The 20803-nt window shown below is 37.5% G+C and overlaps 2 protein-coding genes across 11 annotated transcripts in view; one reads left to right on the top strand and one right to left on the bottom strand.

The window, feature by feature from the left end:
* Positions 1 to 20803, bottom strand: part of KCNQ5 (potassium voltage-gated channel subfamily Q member 5) — a 277080-nt gene that overhangs the window by 240206 nt on the left and 16071 nt on the right. The gene's annotated exons all lie outside the window — the stretch shown is intronic.
* LOC146767827 (uncharacterized) overlaps positions 1 to 20803 on the top strand; it is a 53027-nt gene that overhangs the window by 16711 nt on the left and 15513 nt on the right. For 3 of the 6 annotated variants that reach the window (XR_014953634.1, XR_014953633.1, XM_085574765.1), the window contains exon 1: positions 1 to 20803. This exon is cut by the window's left edge. The gene's annotated coding sequence lies outside the window, so the exon portion shown is untranslated. The other 3 variants (XR_014953637.1, XR_014953635.1, XR_014953636.1) reach the window with 3 other exon arrangements.

Here is a 20803-nt window from a genome sequence, read left to right as displayed (position 1 = left end):
CTTTTCTGTAAACATCTACCCTTCAAACATATTTAAGAGTTTGAAGATCTGCAGTGAAAGATGGAATGTCCAGGTCATATTTCATGTGTGCCTGTGAAAGAATTAAAATTTACATGTGTAAACAGGAGTTGGTAACAGATTTTCATAAAATTCTCAGCAGCAGGCAAAACTGTTTATTTAAAATAATGTTTGTGTACTCCAGCTCAGCAACTGATGCAAAGCAATACAAATTTTTACAAACATAGTTAACCTCAAATTTTATAAGCATGCTAATGTTCTGGCAGTTCAAGTATGTTACTGAAAATGTGAGCTGACTTCAAGCATTGCATTGCTTTTAGTGGCTTTGCTCAACATGTTCTTGGCTAATTTTAACACAGGATCTTCATTCTGTCAGGATTAAAATTCAGGGTGTGCATATCTTGATAGGGAATCGAATGTTTTGGGGAACTCTTCTTGTATAAAACTAGCCAAAAAGGTAGGCAATGATGTTATCACCTCTTATACAGGAGTTACGTTTCTGTGTGAGCAGCAGCAACAACTGAGAGAAACCTTAACTGGTGCCTTTGGAGGAGGAAAGTTCTCAGAGTGTCTCTAGGTACCAGTTCAACGCAGCTGCTTTCTCTTGACAATGTTCAAGTTCACTCACATATCCACATGGAGTCTTTTTAAATGTGCATTTAGAAAGTACCCTTCTGAAGATCAAAGGAAGGAAAAAAGAAAACAAAAAGTAGTGAGGTAAAAGGTAAGGGAAAATGAGATTCAAGTCATTAGAGAGATGGAAAGGAGGTAATTCAAATTAATTATTATCCATTAACTACCTGATATGCTGCAAACACACTTGCAGTGACCCGAATTGCTCCCAACTTTGCAGTCTTATACTGTCTTGCCCAAGGATAAATGGCAAAATGAGGAAAAGGATAAAAGCAGGGACATATTAAAACAAATAAGCAGGCTTTCATCTCCCTCAGCAAGGTAAGGATGAGGACAAGTGCAATTCACCACACCTATGTTTAATTTATGCATGCATGCAAGCAAGGTTGCAGGGACAAAATCTGCATCCCCTCGTCCAGAAGCAAATGGCTTTCCTCATACTTGCTCTAATCAAGCAGACCCAGAAAATCACCTTAGGTAAAATGTAATAGTATTAGTAACAAAACTTAACATGTGCCTCGGCCAGAACTCCATAAGCTTTCATTACATGAACTAGTGGATTCTCTTTAGCACTTGCTGATACCTTCCTCTGGATGGGTCACCAAACCCATATTTCCCCACAGAGCTGCAGATCCCTCTCCCAGCAAAAAAGGCAGCAAGGCCCCTTCTGCCAGCACTGAAATGTTTAATTCTTAGTCTCTGGTCAAGTTGTATGAGGCCAGAAGCAGCCTTCTGATTGATTGTGATTGCCACTAGCTTGCCATGGTAGCAATCAGAAGTCAGTCAGCTGAAACAAGGTCAGTTCAACTGCACAGAAACAGCCATCCAGCTTTTGCTAGGGGGAAAACCCTTACTCAGTCTAATTCCTGTAAATGAAGAACAAAGCAACTTTATCTTAATGAGGGCACAGTCTAATTTAGGTGGGGACTACATGTGCACAATGTATGCTCATTGTTTTTAAATTAAGTCACTCAATTGTTGAATTAATTTTGTTAATTGTTTTCTAGAGGGCCAGTATCATGCGTCACATGTGCCCGGGGGAGGAAAGGCAGGGACTCGGAATCCAGGTAAATAAATCAGCCTGGACCCTGATGCAGGCTTGAGATTTGAAGGAAATGCAACATATCACACTAAGAAACATGAAGGAAAAAGCTGTCATGGCACAGGAAGTGCACGAAAAGGAAAGGGAAAGAAATCAAGCCAACCTCGTAACATCACCGCACTGTTAATTAATTAAGAAACCAAGCCAAAGTAGACATGTGCAAATGTCATTGGCATCCCCTTTACCATACCCAGACGTAAAGATCTGTGGACAGGTCACAGATCCCTTTATCTCTGGTTATCTCACAATGGACCAAAATAAAATTACCTTTAATAATTAATTTTAGAAGGAGAACTCCAGGTGTGAACAACATTTCACAACTATGTCCTAGCTGAGAAGCGAATACCTAAAGGCAATCTGTGTACAAGTTCTAGGCTATTGAAAGGCAGGATGATCTTCAGAGAAAGGGTGAGGGAAGAGACATCTTGCTTGCACATCCTTTTTGGATCCTTTCCCAGGGGCCAGAACAATCTATAACTGCAAACCTCTGGTGTAAAGCAACTCTGATAGTTTCTCTCCCAGTTCCTTACATTATTTCTGGTAGCTAAATGTAAACAAAATAATCTGTGTTTCCTCTTCCTTTTTTTTTTGTTTGTTTGTTTTTCTCTAAGTATGACAGCATGTTTTAAGTTATGTTTTTCTAAATAATTCAAGTGAAAGGAAACATATAGCTAAAAAAAAAATCTCAGCCAGTATGGCCCACAACTAAAAAGTGTGATTGAAAACTCATTATTGACCCGTGGATGAGGAACATCAGGCAAATCTGAGATCAGGGAATGACAGTGACTCAAGTTATAATTAGAAAAGAGAAAGAGCATTTACTGTCCTTAAGTTTATGCTATTTTATAACCAAGCCATATGTAAAACAACACACATTGTTCTGAATATAGAAACAGTGAAATGTTCAGGACTGTTCACACATTATCACAATTCATAGGCATCTCCAGTCCTGAAAAAATATGTCTCCCGTTACTCAATATATCTAAAATGAGAGAATAAACAACTCTAAAGGAAAGTGCATAAAATATAATGTGAGAATTTTTCTCATAGGTTTGTCTGTGAGAAAAATATCATATTTATGAGAAGCATTTCCCTCAAAAAAAGAAAAATCTCAGCCCACTAAGCTTTTCCCAAGTTTTTACTGTTCACCACACAGAAAGCCCAAACTTTCAATCCACTCTTCTGAAACTCTCACTTCATTACCCATCTCTCAGTAGTTTCCCAAGTGCTACTTCAATTGTAGATGTTACCTGAGAGCATGACATCAAATATTTACTTCCAAATATAGCTTCCTTTAGCTATACTATTTATTTAATTTTCAATACAACTTCATGTTTAAGAACTCCAGACTGTTTACCTTTACCAAATTATCAAATATTAATCTTCTTCCTAAAAATAATTCCCATAAGTTCTTAGAAATTTGAAGCAAAGCAAACATATTTATCCATAAAGAAGACAAAGACAAGGAAGACACAGTTCTTCAAGCAAACATGAGTAAGCTGAAAAACTCAAAGCTACAGACTGCAAATGATTAAAGCTCAGTCCTGCAAAGTCAGACTCACACTCACAGAGGCATCCTTACTCTCACACTTTCCTCTAATTTGAAAAATCATGTAATTTGAACTGGGAACTACAAGGTTTGAGTCATTAACATTAAAAAGTCTTTTCTAAGGACATATTTAAGACAGGTGGCACAATGAAAAAACCATGAAGTAGCTCAATTGCTAAACGGAAACTATATAGCACAAAACTTCATTCATGCTTTTTTTCCTACACCATTGACTGTATTCCAACTCTGATAATTATACTATATTTAAATAGCATTTCAGTTCCTGTTATTAGTATTAAGTGCAATTTTTGAAACCAGGTATGGATTCATACTGAACTAAAACCTTGTCCATGTGATGCCCAACATCTCCTTTGCAAATAAAAATGTTAACAACAACCTTACTTCTCACTGGTTCTCCCATGCTGCAGATGCCATCAATTAAAACAGGAGAATACAAGTGGTTAAATCACTTTCCAAGTTGCTGGCAGTAAGGTGCTGACATCAACTCATCAATCCCAAATGAAAATGCAAGAAAAGTGCCACATCTCCTTGTCCTCAGTATCAAGTTTGAATATTTTTCTTTTTTTGAAATGTCATCCCCAAAGTGCCAGAGGTCTCTATGTATTTTCAGGCTACCCCTCACTGTCTGTCATTCAGGGAGATTTAGTACAGTGAACCTGGGTAATGAACTGGGTAATGATGGATAATGAACCTGTTGTGAGTCCTGTTTCTATAGCCCTTGGAAGTTTTACTTGCAAACAAAGGTAGTGCTGACTCTGCAGCTGTAGAGCTAACTGAGAACTTAAATTTCTCAGCATTTAGTTCTGGTTTACTATTAAATAACAAAAAAAGGAAAAGAGTAGTAAAGAAATGCAGAGTTTCATTAGATCCTAAATTGATGTATATGCAACAAGTGCAGAAGAAAAACTTCCCCAAAAGACCAAAAAAACCCAAATACACATTCCAGCCATTTCCTGAGTTGTTTCAGGAGCCCTCCTGTGGGTGTCCATGAAGAAAAGTTAGTTTGGCAAGTTCCCCAGGCTCACCAGGCAAAAGCTGTGACCACCAGACACAGGAGCAAGAGAGGAGTTTAGCTACAGAATTGGGAATACGGCACTGGAAGCTGCAAGGGAGGAGAGAGGGAGCCAACAGTCACAGGACAGACCCAGCAGCCTTTGTACTTGGGACATGAACTGCAAGTTGCCTGTCTTACCGAAGCTGAGGGGATAACTTGTTACTGACACCGAGACTGAATTACTGCTGTGATGACTCTGGGGCTGCTGCTTACCTGGCAACTTCAGGTCTGTTCTGAGCCTGCCATGGTGCTCAGAGTGCATTCAAGCAATGCAAAAATGTGTATCCAGACATCACACATCAGGACTATGAAATCCCCCTGGTCAGAAGGAAGAGATCTGCCTATAGGACTGTTTCAAGCAAACTTCATCAAGTATGTCAGCAAGCAGAAACAAAACAAGAAAATTCTGTTTAGAGGAAGTGAACTGCAAGACAGATCTTGTAAAACACTATCCCTACATATTATTTGCATAGTTGCAAATGTTATATTACATTGGTCATTTAGAAGCTGTAAAATATTTTACTAATCAAACGTTCTCAGATTTCATAACATGAAATACCTTCTTTGTCTAATAAACCAGGAAGAAAGTCACTGTATACTTTGTTTTAGCAGAAACATAAAGTAAAGCATAGGAAAATCAGAAATATAACAGAGGTACAAATGTTATTTAAAAAATATATTTTTTAGATATAAACAGTCTTAGCTAAACAAATGAATCTTGCTCAAAACACATCAATTCAAATTTGTTTTAGCATGAAAAATTATTTGGTACATTTCTGTAAGTTGAGAGACATTTCTGTTCTTCAGAATTTTTCCTTCAAAGTCTGAAATTATCTGCTAAACTAGAACACTCCTATTTCTATCTGTGGTGAGAATCGATTCTACTTTCTCTTCTCATCCAGTCACCAGTTTCATAAAAGGACTCTTTCAGCATGGCAAGCTGGTAATATGAACTAGGACTTTACATCCTTTCCTCTTTTTTCTAACCTTTCAAAAGATATCACCATTTAAAAAGAGTTAATATTTCCTAAATCACAGCTTGTAAACTAGAGAACACACTTTTGTGTGGGTTTAAATACAATTAAAGAAAGCCTTCACAAAGGCTGCACTATGACAAATGCTACAAATCCACCCCGAAAACACAGAAAGAGCAGCTGACGCATGTGCTGCACATCCCACCCACAAACACAGAGTGAGACTTAAAAAATGACATAAACATGAGAAACAAAAGGAAATCAGACTGTCTGGATTCCTACATGAGAGTTTTATCCCAATTTGATTTCCATGCTGTACAGCATACCAGACAGGCAATCTCCCCCACTAAGCAGCAAGGTAAATTGACGGAGCGGAATACAGAGACATGCTACAGGCACTTAACAGTTTGTCACCACAACATGTAGGCAATAATTCTTTAATTGTATTTATTCTGTAAAGTATATAGAGCTTTTGAGCAGAGATCACCTCTAAAGGTCTTATTAAGGCATCAGACCTCTCAATTTAAAAATGTCTAGCTTCATCCATACTCAAACCCATAAACTACTGGTGTTTAAAACTCCTAATGACCAGATAGCAGTGGTACTTCTGTACCCCTCACAGATTATCATGATACAGCTTGTCATGATACGACCCTTGGTTCAGTCTTTAATGGAAATATCTTTCCAATATGGCTGGTTAAGGTAGAGAACTATGCAATTTAATAGTACTACTCCAATCCAAGGGGAAAGAAAAGAAACAAGAAAGTGATTATGCTGAACACCTAATTTTTAAGATTGATGACAAACATGTTAAAAAGACACGGACAGTGAAGAAGGAAAACCCCATACAGCAGCACAAATTTCAAATATGTATCCACTACTCACCTCTACAATATTTGGAAGATTATCTATGGGTACAGAAACGCTTTGCTATGACTTGCACCTACTAAATTAATTTGCTCTGGTTTATATTGCTCCAGACCTAAGATGATTAGAAAACCAGTCTCTCTATAGGAAATGGCACTGGTGGCATTGGCTGTCACTGGACAGGTAAACTAGATTAACTAAAAGTGTTTTTAAAAGTACCAAATTTTCTGTAAAAGAATAAATATATATATAATACAATCCTAGTTTTCAAAGGAACATGGGGTTTGCTTCACATTCTACAAGAATTTTTTGGAAATGCAGGGAACATTCTACATCAACAGTTTCAGAAATCCTAATCAAAATGTGAATTAATATTTTCTCATTGTTTAGCATAACTTTCATGGCTGAAAGAATATTTTAATAATCTGGCTATGATAATTTCTTTGTTTAAATGCTATCAAAGTATCAAAGTGGAAAAAGTATGAAGATGAGGAAAACAGTATTTTCTCACCATTACTCTGATGATATAGAAAAAAAGGGTAATAAAAATATTACCCTTTACAATTACAATACAATAAATAATAAATTACAATAAATTACAATTTAGCTCATTGTGTGTTATTATTGAAAGCCATTTTCTAAAACAAGATCTTTTTATAACCTTACAATCTGCATTCCATATGACAAGTATTTATATGATAGGTAACACTTATTTTTGATGAATGTCAGTTTTTAATTCTACTGTAATTTGAATGTGTTTTCTCATAGTCTAGCATCCCAGCACCCAAAACCTTTTTGGCATGGGGCAAATGACATGATTAAGATTTAAATAATTCAGCCCTGCTATTTCTTTCCAGAACATGAAATGTGTGTGTCACTGTCATTTGTCTACTTTTATTATGTACAGCCTTTGTATGGAACTACATTTTTTTCCATAAGGTGAAAGCCAAGGACTCGAACCTAACTTAGATGATGCAAATAAATCCATTTGCTGGATGCTCCTCCTAACTACAATGCAAATACTGTAGAATTCTGATTTTATTTAGCATGGCCTTGACTCCTTTTTCCTGGTGAGATTTGTGAGGTAGGATATGCTAGGAAGAAAGGGGAATAAATACCTTGTCTAAAGTGGAGTTGAAAGCCAAACATTGGATGTCACCTTGACAACTTGCTGACAAGGTATAACGAGTGGGCTATGCAAGACCTAAAGGCTAAAGCCAAGAGTTTCAAGGTGCAGGAAGATGAAGCTTAGGACAGGCATACTGGCCCAGCTGGGCCCCTGTGCCCAATGACTGGATGATATCTGTGGCTCCAAGTATTTTTCAGCAGCTTAGCACATCATGTTTAATCATGACAGCTTTCTTATATTGAAAAGTAATAGTTTCAGTAATATCGAAGAAACACAAAACACAATAAGGTCTGTTTTTAAATCCATTGCCAATCTGTGCCATTCGATGATTCAGAATACAGTATCAAGCTCAAATTTAGCAGATACTAAACAAATTAGCAGGAGGTACTTCAAAGTCCTTGTTTTATTTTTTGAGACAGAGTTCACCACTGCTGAACAAATCTGCTTCCAGAAGTACAGGACAGGCAGATGCACTCACAGTACCACTAACATCCAACTTACATCAACAATCACTGCTTCCACTTGTTGATAAACACCACTACACTTGAGGAGCTGCAGAGAAGGGCTCACCCAACCACACAGCAAACGAGCTGAGGGGGGACAATCGGCTGCCACGGCCTTTGACAGTAACCACCTCTTGTTTTCTTGGCGAGGGACAGGCTGAGTTTGCCTGACCTTTACGCTGCTCTCCAGCAACGCATTCTGCACACTTTGTCTGCTCATCATCAAGGCAGTAGTTACGCTGCTGTCTCTCCAAGAAGCATGAAGGGATTGTGAGTCATATTGCACCTCATAGTAGGTACCCATTTTAATGCAAGGCTCTAAGACCACTTTGTGCAAGGAGGAGCCATCTGATCCAGACCTTAGACTGGGACTCACATCAGCTTTTCCTCAGCAAGCACTCTTTTACAGTGCTTGTTGCCAGTCATCAAAATGATGATAAATGTGTGGAGTTATCTGACTCCAGGATAACTATGTCCATGCTTACCTAAGTTAAATAGCCACCTCCAATTTTTTCTGTAGTATTTAGATATTCCTGCAGCAGATGCCTGGGATTCAATGGACACCCATAAAACCCATACAGCAGGTATCTTCTCATACCATAAGCTATGTAAAGCTTATAAAAGTCATCATCACTACCACAGATGGCACTAAATGGCATGCAAAAAACACAAGCACTGCCTCCGAATACTAAGGTACCCTGCAAATAGGGTGGATAGAAAAAGATGACAGTCATTAGGATGAGAAAGAGATATCCTTGGTTAATATAAGAAAGAAAGAAAAAAGCCAGGGAGGCAGAAACTGCAGTAACTGGGGGAGAAGTGAAGGAATTGAGATATACCTACAGAAAAAACGTGTTGAGTATTAAAAAACAAGGTTGGAAACATCAGTGAGTGTTGAAAAAAATGGATATAGTCATTGTGGTCCTTGTTGAGAAAACATAAAATTCAACATGGTGCTTTCTGGGCATGAAAGTGCTACAGTGAGTTTGGTACAAGACTTAAACCAAATGCTTCAAAAGCAAAAACATGCATAGAATATATAAAGATTTACATTATGAAAACTGTAGACCATGCTGAAAAAGGTCTGAAATGTTATGGAGGTGAATTGACTTTAGTCTCTTCAGGAAAGGCAACCACTTAGGAGAAGCAGCAGGAAGAGATCCCATCAGCAAACAAGAAAGGTGAAGTGCATTGTGCTGAACCAACCAGCACTGGCCAGGACTTCCTGTTGATAAAGTAGTGAAATAAAACCAAGCCAATGCACACCACACAACACTGCCTCAGCACAGCTATTTGCTAGGAGTCAAGTCACAGGTTATTTTGAAGCCAGTACATCTCCCAATAGTACACATTTGCTCTCTCAGATATCCACTGTTCTTATACTTGATCTTCAACTGCTGTAATTGGAACAAACACAAGTGTTTTTAATCAAACTGACTTTTACCTTACTGCTTTTCCATATTAGGCATGCTTGGTTCTTCTAGCCAAATCTGCATCTCAGTTCAAATCTTTAAATGGTTTTAGCCATTACCTAATTGAGACTCACAGTCCTCCTCAACTCCTGGGGTTCTGTTGATTATTCTAAAAAAAATAAGTTTGCCAAAGAAACAAAATAGCCAAGAAAAATAAAACTGAAAGTCTGTCATATATTCAATGTGAGCATACCTTGATTATTGCAAAATACACAAAGAATAATTTTTTTCTCTGACATTGCCTAAAATTACATTTTGTTGATATACATATATATATATAAATTACTATATGGCTTTTTTTGAATGGATCTTTTTGCATCTGAGACCCATGCCCTAAAGATACATAAATTATATCCAAGCACCATGCAACAGTCTATCCATTTTCTTCTATTTACAATTTTAAAATCACAATCTCCATAATCCCAACCGATGAGCATGTAAGAAACTAGATTATCTAAACAGTGATTCTAGTTCTGGTATACACTTTTCTGATGAGGATTTCAAATATTTCAGCATACAAATTTAATTTAAAAATTTAGTTCAAACATACACAGTCCTAACGATTTATTTACCTTGAGATGCTTGATGGCAAATGTTTTCATCTATGTCTTTATTCTTGTAGATTAAAATATGGACATCACTTCTCCAATGTTCCACAGCAATTATCCTACTACAAATGAGTAATAATTGAAAGAATTTCACCTCACACTAGAACTTGGGTTCAGGCCCCTCAGCACTCTGCTCTGTTGAGAGTCCCAGAACCTCAGCTTTGGACAAATGGGAATGACTTCTGACATCTTTTATGGTATACAAAACTGTCATCTTTGGCCCTTGATTACTTCAAAGGTGTCTTACTGCTACAGAGGTTCCAAGGGAACTAACAGATAACATCACCAACTCCCTTCCTCAATAATCTGCATGTTGCAGATTATTAAATTTGCAACAACCTACGAGAAGGGTCCTCCACACAGCATGCCTTAGCAATGCACAGAAATTCATACCCCAATGAAAGGTGAAGTGCCCCCTCACCTTTCATTGTCAGCACACATTGCAATTAAAATAAAATACCTTGTTTCAAATTTATCACCATTTCCTCCCCTACAACAGAAACTAGACTGGAGCATTTCTGTCCACATTGCCTTGACAGGGAACCTGAACTTGCAGATAAAACATATTATAACAAAATTAGCCATAAGATCATATTTTGGCATGTTAGGACAGCTAAATTCTCATCTCTGTCTGGTTTTCCAGCTTTCTTAAATCCCAGTTTTTTTATTCCAGGAAGGAAAAAACCCATGAATTCTAAGAAATAATTGACAGCTGCTCCACAATTCTTCATATTTGTTTTCAATATAAGTTGCTTTTAGAAGTCCACATTATGGAAAAAAAAAGAAACCCTGAAAATTTCTAGAGACAGAAGCATATAAATTCTTAACCACAATACAAATTATATTGACATATGTTTACAGGTTTTAAAATATTATAAAGCAAATCAGCAAAAATCCAGGGCTGTTTTACTTTACAGAAGTAGACGGCAAGGAGTTATATTCATTCACAATATATCTTTTAATGACTTATCAAATTTCTTCCAGATAACCATTTTTACACCTTGCCTCTTGTACTTCATATCTTTAGGAAGAATCATTATTAGTCGCATTTTTGCTGGCACCAAAACAGCTCTTACTGTCTAACTTGTGGAAAAGTGGCTTCATTCCCATTTCTAATTTCAGAGTGGAACTGATGATGACTGGGTTATGAACCCATATCCTACAGAGAGCCAATAAAAACATAAATAGGAAAAAAGTTTTTATAAAGAACTTTATAATAATATTTTTAATAGAACTCTGTTGGCATCTGAAATTTTGCTAGAATGTTTACAACTCTACAAATCTTAGAAACCTAAAAGGGATACAGGATTTAACTTCTTGCACATTTACTGCTAATAGAAGATACGGCAGTTACTTAAGTTTTTCAGAAGCCGTTCATGTCCTTCAAAGATCATCAGTACCTAAAAGAAAAATTTTGATTAAAAACAGATGCTCTGTCAATTTATTTTTTTTACTATGTTTAAAATGCTATGAACTTGCTTGTTAAAATGACAATATTTTGTTATAAAATTGACAAGAATATGGAGGAAAAAAAAGGAATTCTAGGCATTTGTTCTTGGTTGGTTGTTTTTCTTCTTTATTTTAGACATGCAATTATGTTTTTTCTTTAGTAGGGGAAAAAAAACCCAAACACAAAAAACAACCAAAACCAGTTCAAGCAACCTCTTTCCAAGAGTCTCCTTTTCATCCAAGTCTTTCAGTGACCTTTTCTTGAGAAAAAAACAGCATTTCAGCTTTCATACAAATTTATTTTTTAACATATCTGCCTAGAACTTTCAGCCATCCTGCCAAATAGTGACAAATTAAATGTTGTTCATTTTGGTGTTTTGGGTGGGGCTTTTTTCAATGGATACACACCCAGAAACAGGTGTATGTATGTTTCTGGGTAATGATGTAATTCAATTGACACAAACAAACTTTAGCCATTGGTGACATTCAAGCAAGGAATGTGAAAGGGGCAGTGCTTTATTGTGTCACCCATTTCCACAGCATTCATCTCATGTGATGTAATGGCATTCAAAGGCACAGGGTGGCATGCAGCAAAACTCTTGCTGCTTTTTGAATTTCAGGTAAATTAATTATGCCAACCAAGTCTTCAATTTAAATTATTCCCAAGTATAGAATATAATTAATTAATACATATACAGTTTGTGCTCAGATACACTCAATCTCTCCATTCCTGCTGTAGGAACTAGTCTGAGAACCTAACCTTGTGCATGTTGTTTCTATGGCATTTGGTCATTCTGGGTTGTTGATGTGTGTCTCTTGTTTCATGCCATTAATTTTAATCCCATCCATTAATTTTATATGTACTTCTGTAAAGCTCTCATTAGTTAACAAAGACTTTAGTTTTAAATCTACTGGACCAAAATCTGGGAGAGAAAAAAAATGCAAGAGAGAAAGTGTTTCTCAGTTATTTGTAGTTACCTACAAGTCAGCAGTAAAAAATAGACTTTAAAATCATCATTCCTATGAAAGCTGCGATATTAAAAACAAAACCACTTTGGTTGGAATCTATTTTGTCACCAATATGGGATTTTTTTTTTGTCTCCAACATTCTGATGACACTATATTAATTAACATGTACAGCCTTGAAGAAAATTTTGCTGAGAGATATGATTACATGTTATTCTCCTGAAGCGGGATATTGCATTTTATTTGTAGTGCAGACAGCAAAGTTACTCTAAAACACTTAGTATTAAAACATGCTGATTTAAAACTGAAAGAGTTTACTTTAAAACCAAATTTATTTAGCAGAGTTCAAACACTACCAACTAAACTGTTTTTCTACAGAACAGTTATCCAAGGGTAAGTCTCTAAGACTAAAAAAGCCCAATTTTTCAAGGCAACAAAATAAGATACTTTGTCTTTTGCTGGAAAGACAAAGATGCAGAAAAGAAAAACCTGTAAGAGTTCTTATATTATACAAAACAGTGAATATATTTAGTGAGTTTTTTTTCCACACAGCCTAAAGTATTTTTAAAATCTAATTCAATATGCTTCTCAAGAGCATGGTTGCATCAGCTCCCTAAGAAGTTAGGGCATTTCTGGATCTTCTGAAGGTACAAAGCCCCTTTCCTGTATGGCTCCTGTATCCACTCTGTATACCTGGCCTTACCCAAGTGGTGTCCTGCAGTCTGCTTTCTTGGCAGCCCCTCTCTGCTTATTCAGTCCTTGCAGCACAGTGGACACCCAGTTCATTTAGAGAGTTTTCTTTAGATAACAGTTCCAAATGCTGGCTACTACTTAGAAAGCACTATAGTTGCTTAACATCAAGATCTCTCTGGGCTAGTAAAAGAAAGAGGTTCTGATTTTGATCTTCGAATAATCATCTTTTGAATCCTTAAGGACTAAAAAAAGGTGTGGGGGTACTTAATATTTATGCTCCCAGGAAAACTTTCATTCAAATGAAATGCTATTCTTGGCTGAAAGACCTTGGACCTAAGAATCAAACCAACTTTAATATGTTGTGATTTGCATTTTATTTAGGTTACGTTTTGACACAGAAGACTCCTCTTTTGGAGAAGCACAATGGATGTTTATGGCACAAGACAATCTGTGTTACTATTGCCGTTCATTTAAATCAATTGTCCCTGGATCAACTCAGTGTGTTTAAAAAAAAAAAAAACAAACCACCATATAGTCTGAAACTGATACTGTTTTGTTTCTGGGAATATGGTTAGTTTGATCCTCTTCAAGTAACAGATGAGATAGCAGTTGGAATGAAGTCGGATTATTCTGGAAACAAGACTTCTTCAGTCAGGTGGTTTGTGTGCCCATTCATCCAATCCAGGTTCCCCCCAAACCAGTTTGGCTTTTCAGCTCAGTAGCTGATTCTAATCTGATTCGAGAGAGAGGAGAATTGACTAAAAATTTTGCCTTCTTACATGTTTAATGAAAATAAATGACCCAGCAAAGAAAAGAAATTATATGCAAATTTTGTGCCAAAGAAAGGTGCCACATGTGACACAGCTCCTGCTGTGCATCAGAAATCCATGGAAGAACCTGCAATACGATGCCACAGCAGAAGAAAAAGTATCAGACTGAGCTCTGATCATCTTAAGGCACCAAAACAGAAAACAAACACAATGCCTTGCTGTATTAATTTTGCTGCTTAAGGGGCTACCGATTCATTAAAATCACACTGAGGGGAAGCCTAATGAGGAGCGGCTGAGGGCACCTGGTCTGCTCAGCCTGGAGGAGACTGAGGGGAGACCTCACTGCAACTACAACTTCCTCATGAGGGGAAGAGGAGGGGCAGGCACTGATCTCTGCTCTGTGGTGAACAGTGACAGGACTCAAGGCAATGGCCTCAAGTTGTGTCAGTGGAGTTTAGGTTGGATATCAGTAAAAGTTTCTTCCCCCAGAGGGTGTTTGGGCACTGGAACAGGCTCCCCAGGGAAGTGATCACAGCACCAAGCCTGACAGAGTACAAGAATCATTTGGACAGTGCTCTTGGGCACAGGGTGTGACTCTTGGAGGTGTCTTGTTCAGGGCTGGAGCTTGACTCTGATGACCCTTGTGGGTCCCCTCCACCTCAGCATACTTTGTGGTTCTGCAATTCTTCATTCATCCAGCATCTTTTGCATTTTTTAACTGCCAACTTAATATGCAACGAATCAGACTTCGAGAAAAGAGCCAGAAATATTGTCTTGGAATCAGTCAATAAATCTGAAGTTGGACTGCCAAATACCTTTGCAAAACATGAGGCAATAACTCCTTTTCACTTAACATAGAGGTCACAGCAAAAATACCTGTTTGCCAAAGACCAGGTTCCCCACCATGCCTATGTCCAGCCAAGCCCAGCAAGAGGGACTGCTCCACATTTGCCTAGCACTTCCAGGAACTTCAGTGGCCTTAACAATTCTCTTCCACAGAATTTCAATGTATTATTTGTGCCTTGATTGTTACATGAATTAACCTGTGCAGTCCAAATGCTAGCCCAGAACCATAACTGGTGATAACCAGCACTAGCTTCTAACTTCATCTTTAAAAAATGTGAGACCATGAGCTGTTCACTGTCATTGCTCTTCAATTCCCCAACATATGCAGAGAGTTTGGATCATCATGAAGTTCCAGGAGGAAAAAAAGGGAGGAGTCATATTGCAGGGTATCAGCTACCTGTTTTTTTCTTACTTTGGAATTTTGGGTAGTAGGTTAAAAAGTTTGGGCAGTAGGTTAAGGAGATCCCAGCAATGCCACAGCAAACATTCCTCACAGACCAAACATAGAAATTATGGAAATGGTCTGGGTCAATTGGTTTCCAGCATGCTGCATATTTTTATTTCAAACAAAACATTTAGATGCTTATTTAAACTACAAGATGTTCAAGACCTCAAGTGGACATAAAAATTCCCACAGAAATTTTAAAAAATCCATATTATATTTTTTATATATTCCTAATTTAATCAGGAGAAATAGTAAGTGCAGAATCTTTTCTAAATTATGTAATTTTGAAGAAGTCAATGGGAATGTTGTAGGATGTCCAAGGCTCCAGCTACCAAATTCCTGGATGTTTTTGCTTAGTGAGCTTCCCTTCAGCTCACCTCCAGAGAGGTCCACTACGGAAATAGAAATGACAAATGGCAAACTGAAAGCAGAGACCCGAGGAGGCAGACAGACAGCGGGACAGATTGGTGAGCAGAAGTGTGAAACAAAGTGATAGAGAGTCATCACCCATCTGTGTTCCTTGCAACCAGAACTGCAGGATGATAAACAGGTTCCTGTTGCACTACCTCCTGGTTTCCCTCTAAAAACAACTATTCACTGAGATCAGGAAGGTTAGGAAAAACAGAAACAGCCAAACACACACACTATTTTCCCAGAACTCAATGCTGAATGGCACTTGATTGGTATTTCATAGCATAACATTTAAAAAATGCAACAGTTTTTAGGTTATTTTCCTCATCTAAGAAATTCTCAATCCTTGCAGCAGCACCAGACAGGAAAACATCGTCACAGTTAAGGGCATATTTTTTCCATGGATATTTTTTTTATATCAAGAGCATAGCTTCAACAAGCTCCTTCGTGCTTAAAAGTGTGACTACTTTAAATAAATCATAAAAGCTAGTGGTTGTTGTACTGGCTTCTCAAGCTGTTATTTTATGCCTCAAGCCAAATTTAAAAGAAGAAACACCCGTGTGTAACATCAACTGGTCTTCAATTACTGGCTTGCTTCATTTGCATTCTCTCAAACAGGAGTTGTGAAATGTTAAACAACCTGAAGAGTATTTCTAACTTGCATAAACTTTGCTTTGAATTATCCTCTGATCAGTAGCATAATAACAGGGTTTCTTTATCTAAAAGTATTTCAGGTACAGATAAAAATAAAAAGGTTAAAACATTACATCTTACTACCAAACATAAAAGTACTACTACACACATTATCTATCAGTCCAAACATTTTGCACATTTATTTGAAGTCCACAGATGCTGTATTTGATATCTGAACTGCTCACTTTGCTTATAGGTCTTAAAAAATCATATCAAGATAGAAAAATCATAGGCAAAGATGAAGAAATACATATGAAGGGACTCACCTTTCTTTAATTTGTTTTTAATCATTTTTAAACCTTTCTTTCTTTTATTTGGGGGATAAAATACACTTCAAAATATTACTTACATATACAAGACTTGAGGTAAAAGGAAGCAAAAAATATAAGGTTTGCTAAAAGAGGTAGTAGATGTCCCATCCCTGGACACAGGTTCTCTAAGCAACCTGATCTAGGTGAAGATGTCCCTGCTCATTGCAGGGGCATTGGACCAGATGATCTTTAAAGGCCCCTTCCAATCCTAACTATTCTAGGATGCTGTGATTCTATATGGACATTCTATCTATAGATTCTATCTATGCTGTCCCATTCTGAAGGACAAATGTCTCCTTTTAGTTGGGTTCTTCTGAAGTGCCTACATCTCTAGCGGGACAAAAGGAGAAGCCTGGAACAGCTGAAACAGTGACACTGCAGTTGGTTCATTAAAGGTTTCCAATGAGCCATTCCCCAGTACAGAGCCATGTTTGCAGTCCTGAGGGACAAGACCTGGGCCTTTAATAACTGCAAAGGCTGAAGTGAATCACTTCAGGGCAGGCACTGTGCAAGCCCAGCTACGTGCTGCAGCCAGCAGCTGTGGTTATCAGCTCTGCAGCTCTGCACGGGCCTCAGCTCCCTTACAGCAGAAGCCCCGGAAAGCACCAAGATTCAAACGGAAAGTATTACCAAAGACAGAGTCTGAGTAAAAAAGGGTGAAAAATATATTTACACACACAACTTCAGTAGTTTTACGACAGAGCACTCTTCCTCACCAAGTGTCAGAAGCCGGCCCAGAAAGAGTCACCAATGTTTTCACAATAATTTGTCTTTTCTGGAGGGGTAGAAGTGGGTGGTTAAAAGTTCAAGCTGGAGGTCAGCTTGCCAAACTCTATTAACAGCTTCTAATACGTTTAACCAGTATTCAGCAATACTTACATGCTGCCTCTCCATCCTTTCCTTCAGCTTTCTTTTTACATCTACTTTGTACTTGTAATAATGAATTGTGCTGCTTAGAGCATCAAGCAGAGCCAAGAAGCTAATCTCATGAGTATCAGCCTCCCCTCTGTGAATTCCTCATGAAAAATGCAACATGAAATCTCTAGCAGGAGTGTCACCTCTTTTCCACATTTTGGTCATCTGCAGAGAAAAGGGAGAGAGTGGAAGAGAGAGAATGGCTGGTTGGGAATTTTGAGCAAATATTTCTCCTGAAAAAAACATACCAATTCCCAAGTATCCAAATTTTCATCAAAGGAAATGATTGATTTTATTTCTGCTTCACAGGACTATTGATAAATCTGAAAAGCCTTTTATTTCCAGTGAGAAAGTCTTAGTGAAGTTAAACCCAGTATATTAAAAAAAAAGAAAAAAGCATGTTGGGGCTAAACTGAAGCACAGTATTTACCTAAGAGATATATTTTACATTTGATTTAGAAAAGAGGGAACACCAAGTCTTTGCTGCAATTTGGGATGGAATTTTTTAAATCCCACATTTTCCTAAGACAAAGACCAGCTCTGACTGCCAATCACCCCTTCTACAGCATGATCTGTGGAGTTTTGAGTATGCCTATACTGCTAAAGCCTAGGTGGCCAGGAAGAGGTCTTGGGCTCTGCACTCCTGGATACTTCAGGCAGGAGATGAAGCTCTGGTTTGCTCTTTGTCTTCAGGAACAGTTTGCTCCCACAAACCCTTATTTTTGGGGGAAAGGACAACAGATGGATAAAGTGGCCACAGAACTGGCTCATGTGGTACTTAACAGTAGCTTATAAAACATGTAATTTAAGTTTAGTGCTATTAAAAACACCACTCTGGTGGGCTGCAACACAATTTTCTCATTCTTTTGGATAGTTTGGATAAAACCCCCAAGGAATATGTGTAAGGACTATCACCTGATGCTCAGAAGGGTACAAGATGCCAAGTACAAGACAGGATAGATGCAGCCAGTCACTTCTGGTGTAAGCTAGACCTCAGTGATGTGGAAATAGGGAAGCCCACATCATTTCACCTCAAGATTGGAGCTGCTACTTTAGCAACATGTTTATACACATATACTTATGTACAAAAGAATCCACCTAAAGGTGGGTCTGTAATTTGTTGGAACTCACTCACTTGATGGCGCTTCTGTATGTATTTAGTGTGAGGAATAATGCAGCATACACATGAAATAACACCTAAACATGCTCCTGTTGCACTGGTGCACCTATTCAGTGTATGGCTGCTGAGTCAAAAGGAAAACATCACTGAAAGGAAGGGAAAGCTTAAAGCACGGGGGAAATGTCTAAGTTTTGAAAGCTACAGAGCAGGGGAAAAATGTTCATTCACATCAATGTTAGTTTTTTAAAACTGCAGTGCATGGGTTATAATAATAATAATAATATAATTATAATAAACAAAAAAAATGCCCCAGCAATTTCCCCAAATTTCAGTCTTGGCTTAATTTTTCTACTCTCTGAGTCTCCAATGTCACTTCATTTTTCTTCTATTGGAAATTTAAGATGTTGACTATACTATTTACTGGAATTTTAGGGAATGCGTTTATTGTTATTATCTACCTAATTGGATTATAAAATGCATTTTAAATAGAAGAAAATTAATAAACTAGTCAAGTATTTAACACAAATTTTCAATATCCATATATTAAAGAGAGTATCTTTAGTTTTAAGGTAAGGTTTTACAGAAAAAGAAATCACATGCAAAGGATTATTAGCAGGGGAAATAATACTCAAAAGACCCTCTATTAAAAAAAATAAATAAATTAAGATTAACAACAGGAAAAAGGCCTTGCTAACCATAGCTGGTGAAACATAGTGACCCAAACCTAGCATTCACATCTTACAGACTAGACTGCCTACCCAGATTTGAAGTGATTACCATAACACCAGCAACTTATCAGCACCAAAAAGCAAGCCTGGTGTCACACACAGCCACACCTTGACAGACATTTTCTGGTACAACCCAGAGTGCGGGTAACAGCCTGCACTCAGCCAAGGGCAGCTGATGTGGGACATCACCTCTCAAATGAAGCCAAGAAAACTGGGACAGACCTCAAAAAACAACTCTACAGAAGATGAAAATTAGATTCTGGGTTTCTTTTAAAAAGTGCATAATTAATGGCTTTTTTTCCTTAGATCTTTAAATTCTACACACTTCTCTTCTGAGGCAATACTTTGAATAAATAGATGAATGTGATTTTGTGCTCTGGGAACTGATAAGATTTCTTGTATTTTAAGGAAACCAACACCAGACACTGCTGCACTTATTTTCCCCCCTAAATTACTACCCCTATGGATTTTACTCTGTTATTTACACACAAGCAATTAAGCACTTAATTTGATGCAGTTAAAATTATTTCTTCAATAGAACCTTAGTCTTCAAAAGTACAGAAACCTTTTTTGGATACTTTTCCATTTTAGTAAGACAATTACAGTCAAGCTGCTTTCCTCTCCTAGTGACAAATTCAAACCAAATTTTTAGGAGCCAAAAGCTAGCAGCAGTGAATAATGTCTGGAAGAAGCTGCTGGTTTCAGTCCTGTTTTCAATTGGCACCATGTACCCAATTGCAGTAGCAGTAATCAATACACTTTTTAGCAGGCTGGTCATGCAAACCAAGCTACATAAGCTACAGAAACAAAACTCACTTTCAACAGCAATGTCCCAGGACAAGGTTACAGAAAACAGAAATTTGTGGAATTTAATGACCATGCTGGTTCTACATAAATGCTCCAAGGTTATGCAGGACACTGACATTTCCAGGAATGTCCATCTGGCATATTTCATATGTATCAAAGTTATAATTACTAAAAAAAAAAAAAAATAAAATAAAATAAAACCTCAAAAAGCCCAAAAAAAAACCAGGAAGGAAAAAAATAAAAAGCAGCAGAATCTCATAATTATGAAGCTCACCAGAGCAAATACAATCATAATTCAAAGTTAAATGGCACTATTTTTTTTTCTAAACAATTTTTAAACCCTCCCTTGTATTTCTGCATTTTGTGTGCCTGGAAAGTTGCACAAAACATGTTGCTTCAGGGCTGCACCTAATTACATTGGGCATCCAGAAATAGGTGCATCTGACTCAGAATTTCTGCATGCCTTGCCAACCAATCAAACCATAAGAAATGCAAACTATGCTTAAATTAAGCAGTAAAACACTGCAATTTGCAAGTTGTAACGTATTAGCATACACCGCACTGCAAGGAAGGACTCCACAACAGGAAACAGGTTCAAAGTATATTTGTACCCAGTACTGCTGAGAGTATCTTCACAACTGTGACTTTACACAACTTGAGTCACACAACCAACTATTCCACACTGAATATTACGGAACAGGACTAAACATCAAATGAGG

Source organism: Lonchura striata, chromosome 3 (assembly GCF_050655825.1).
Source record: "Lonchura striata isolate lonStrDom1 chromosome 3, ASM5065582v1, whole genome shotgun sequence".
Lineage (NCBI taxonomy): Eukaryota > Metazoa > Chordata > Aves > Passeriformes > Estrildidae > Lonchura > Lonchura striata.
The sequence above is the reverse complement of the archived record's forward strand: the minus strand, read 5'-3'. Positions and strand labels throughout refer to the sequence as shown.